At 44.8% G+C, this 4,534-nt stretch overlaps 1 non-coding gene across 1 annotated transcript; it reads left to right on the plus strand.

Annotated features, from left to right (window-relative positions):
• Positions 1-3,766: 3,766 nt before the first annotated feature.
• On the plus strand, positions 3,767-3,872 carry LOC145612819 (small nucleolar RNA R71). The gene has a single exon (XR_014106735.1). It is a non-coding gene; the product is annotated as a small nucleolar RNA R71 (small nucleolar RNA).
• The last annotated feature ends 662 nt before the right edge of the window (positions 3,873-4,534 follow it).

Below are 4,534 nucleotides of genomic sequence, written 5' to 3' on the forward strand. Positions count from 1 at the left end.
CTTGAACCTTGCACCGCCCAACCTTGAAAGGTGATCCGCCACCACGTTCTCGGCACCCTTTTTATCTCTCATTTCATAGTCAAAGTCTTGGAGAACTAAAACCCATCTCAACAACCTTGGTTTAGCTTCCTTCTTCCCTATCAAATATTTGAGAGCCGAATGGTCGGTGTACACAATTGTCCTAGAACCAATGAGGTAGGTTCTAAACTTCTCAAATGAGTGAATAACCGCTAAGAATTCCTTCTCGGTGGTTGTGTAGTTTCGTTGAGCGTCGTTGAGAGTTTTGGACAAATAATGTATGACATGAAGCTTCCCATCCTTTCGTTGCCCAAGAACCGAACCAATAGCCTCGTCGCTTGCATCGCACATGAGCTCAAATGGAAGAGACCAATCCGGGCCTTGGACAATAGGGGCGGTGCAAAGGGCCTCTTTCAACCTACAAAAAGACTCATGACAAGCATCATCAAATATAAACTCTTTATCTTTTTGCAATAGGGATGTGAGAGGCTTTGAAATCAAAGAAAAGTCTTTTATGAAACGCCGATAGAACCCGGCATGGCCAAGGAAAGACCTCACTTCCCTCACGTTGGTGGGGGGAGGAAGTTTCTCAATGACCTCTACCTTGGCTCTATCAACCTCAATGCCGGCATGGGAAATTTTGTGCCCAAGAACAATCCCACTTTCTACCATAAAATGGCACTTTTCCCAATTTAGCACGAGGTTAGCCCTCTCACATCTTTCTAAGCAACGAGATAAATTAGATAGACAATCTTCATAGGTGGCTCCTCCAACGGAGAAGTCATCCATAAAGACCTCTATCTCATCCTCAATCATATCACTAAAAATGGACATCATACAACGTTGGAATGTTGCGGGGGCATTACAAAGCCCAAAAGGCATCCTACGATACGCATAAGTACCGTAGGGACAAGTGAAAGTCGTCTTCTCTTGATCCTTGGGGTCAATCGGGATTTGGAAGAACCCCGAATAGCCATCAAGAAAACAATAGAAGGAATGCTTTGTAAGCCTCTCCAACATTTGATCAATGAACGGTAATGGAAAATGATCCTTGCATGTACTTGTGTTGAGTTGGCGATAGTCAATGCACATGCGCCAACCGGTTACAAGCCTAGTGGGGACTAGTTGATCATGATCATTTTTCACCACCGTCATTCCCCCTTTCTTAGGCACAACTTGCACGGGAGATACCCAATCACTATGAGCAATTGGGTATATAATTCCCGCATCAAGAAGCTTAGCCACTTCCTTCCGCACAACCTCTTGCATGGAAGGGTTAAGCTTCCTTTGCCTTTGCCTAACGGGTTTGGCATCTCCCTCTAGATCAATTTTGTGCATGCATAAAGAAGGACTTATACCTTTGATGTCATCAATGGTATAGCCTAAAGCTTTCTTGTGTTTTTTCAAGACATTGATCAAGAGGGAGGTTTGCTCCTCCGTTAGGTTGGAATTAACAATCACGGGGAAAGACTCATTAGAACCAAGAAATACATACCTCAAGCCCAAAGGTAGAGGTTTCAAGTCTACCTTCGGTGCTCCCTTACCATTGGTGTTCTCTTCTCTTTCCTCAACTTGAAAGAGGTCATGGGTGTGAAAAGCCTCCTCCTCCATGCTCTCATCCATGCACTTGCTCTTGCTTTCCTCTAGCAAATCCTCATAGAATTGAATGTCGTCCTTGCAAACACCTAGCTTAGAATCATTCAACAATACATTCTCTAGGGGATCGTTAGAAGCATACAAATGGGAACGAGAGAATTCACTAAGCATGGAATCTAGAACATCTACTCTAAAGCATTCACTACTTGAGGAAGGTTGTTGCATGACACTATTTAAATCAAACTCAATTGAGTCATTGTCAATTTTCAAAGATATTTTGCCTTCCTTCACATCAATAATGGCCCTAGAGGTGGCTAAGAACGGCCTACCCAAGATAATAGGAATCCTTTCATCCTCATCCATTTCTAGCACATAAAAGTCCACGGGGAATGTAAACTTCCCTACCCTAAGGGGGATGTCCTCCACTTTCCCCATGGGAAATTTAATAGACCGATCCGCTAGTTGGAGAGTGGTGTTGGTGGGGGGAAGGGTTCCTACATTGAGCTTTTGGTAGACGGAGTAGGGCATGAGGCTCACACTCGCTCCTAAATCACATAAAGCTTTGTCAAACTCAATCCCATTGATAGAACAAGGAATGGAAAAACTACCCGGATCCTTCAACTTAGTGGGGAGTTTGTTGGAAAGGATTGCACTACAATTGGCGGTCAAGCTCACCGTTTCACACTCCCTTCTCCCACTCAAAAGATCTTTCAAAAACTTAGAGTAATGGGGCATTTGTTTCATAGCATCTATAAAAGGGAGGGAAACATGCAAGTTCTTGATCACATCCAAAAACTTCCCAAATTGAGCATCAAGCTTAGCTCTCACAAATCTTTGGGGAAAAGGTAGTCTCTCCTCTCTAGGTTGGAGATTAAGGGGCAAGGGGGTGGCCTCTTTTTCCTTTTGCACCTCAACATCCCTCTCCCTCTCAACATTAGAAGGTTCCTTGGTTCTCTCACTCCCCCTCTCCAACTCTACTTCATTTCGAGGTTCTTCCTCAACTAAGGGGTCACTCCCTACTACCTTTCCACTCCTTGTTGTCACGGCATACAAAGGTTTTGGGTTGACTCCTTGACTAGGGATAGAGGAAGAAGAAGGAGAAGAAGAATTGGAAGCAAGTTGGGCAATTTGGGTTTCAAGCATTTTCATATGAGCATTGGTTCGCTTCTTTTCTTCCTCATTCCTCTTCTTTTCCTCCTCATGCATCTTCATGATGGCATCTAGCTTAGCCATCACGGGATCATTAGGAGGGGCCTCAATTTGAAGAGGTTGTTGAGGTGGAGGAAGTTGGGATTGATGGAAACCCGGAGGCCTATTGGTTTGGGCATAGTTAGAAACATTTTGGCCCCTATTGCCTCCGGCTCCTTGGTTGGGAACACTACCTTGTCGATTATTTCCCATGTTACCTTGATCACCAAAATTTTGATTTTGATGGTCTTGGTATCGGGAGTTGGGTTGTTGGTTTTGGTAGCCATACCCTCTTTGGTTGGAGTAGCCTCTTCCATTGAAATTGGAAGGGCCTCCCCCACCATGACATTGGTTACCATAACCACCACCACTTTGATTCCAACCACGGTTTCCACCTTGATTCCAATTCCCCATTTGATTAGGGTTTGGCCTCAAGTTCCCTACATTTTCCATTCTAGGAGAAAAATTCATGGCATTGACATCTTCTACACTATCATCATGTTCATAGGGAGGGGGTTGAACTTCACAAGCATACACACAATGGGAGGTATCATGATCATAGGTTTCACAATTTGAGCAAAACATGCATCCTTGAGGCATTTTATTATAAGAAGAGGGGGAAGAAGTGGCCATACCATTGCCTCCCTTGGTTGAAGGGGAGGTATTGCCATGAGGATTGGACCTTTCTTTCATCATTTCATCCATTTGCTTGGCCATCTTGGAGATTTGGGAAGAAAGGTTGTTGATTGCGTTGGCTTGCTCCAATGCATAGACACCTTTGCTAGAAGTGGCCTCCCTTTCTCCTTCGTACCAATCATCATAGTGCTTTGCGGCCTCCTCTATGATGCATTCCACTTCATCCTCTCCCTTGTTCATGATTGGACCGCCGGCGGCGGCATCTAGGCTTGTTCTCCCTTGAGGTGAGAGACCTCCATAGAAAGTGTGGATGAGTTGATACTTGGGTATCCCATGATGTGGGCATTGGCGTTGAAGCTCCTTGTACCGGTCCCATGCCGCACTTAGAGTCTCACCACTCTTTTGGCGAAAGCCTTGGATCAACGATCGAGCCTCGGCGGTCTTCCTATGGTTATAAAATCTCCTCAAGAAAGCCGTAGTCACTTGGTCCCAAGTTGTGAGAGAGTTAGGGGGCACCTCCTTCTCTAGCCATTCTAGACCTCTCCCAATTAAAGAAAATGGAAACATCTTGAGACGGATGTACTCTTGAGTCACCCCGTTGGCTTTGATTGTGTCACAATATTTCTCAAATTCTTTTAAATGCTCATGAGGGCTCTCAAATTTCCCACCCGAGAATTGTTTCCTCTCTATCAAAGCAATCAAATTGGGCTTGATTTCGAAGTTGTTGGCTTGAGTGGTAGGATTTAGGATCCCACTTTGGGCTCTAAAGGCTTCGGGAGCCCCAAGACGGCTCAAAGGTGTATTCTCTCCCATTTTAGGACCGTCTTCACCTCCGGACTTAAAGTTTGAAAAGGGGTTGATATCGGGACTTGATAGCGAATTAGGGCTATCTAAGTCTTCACTTGAGGGTGAAGATGGTGGAGTATCTTCCAATTCTCTTACTCCTTTCGTTGGGGTGTAGGAATTTCTACTCCTCGCTCTCGCTTCTCTTCGAAGTAAGGACAAAGATCTTTCTAACTCCGGATCAATGGGGACCAAAGACCTTGAGCGAGTTCGTCCTCTGTTCATACAACAAAGCTAAGGAGAACGTAAGCAC

The sequence above is a fragment of the Chenopodium album genome, chromosome 24 (genome assembly GCF_948465745.1).
Source record: "Chenopodium album chromosome 24, dcCheAlbu1.1, whole genome shotgun sequence".
Taxonomy (NCBI): domain Eukaryota; kingdom Viridiplantae; phylum Streptophyta; class Magnoliopsida; order Caryophyllales; family Amaranthaceae; genus Chenopodium; species Chenopodium album.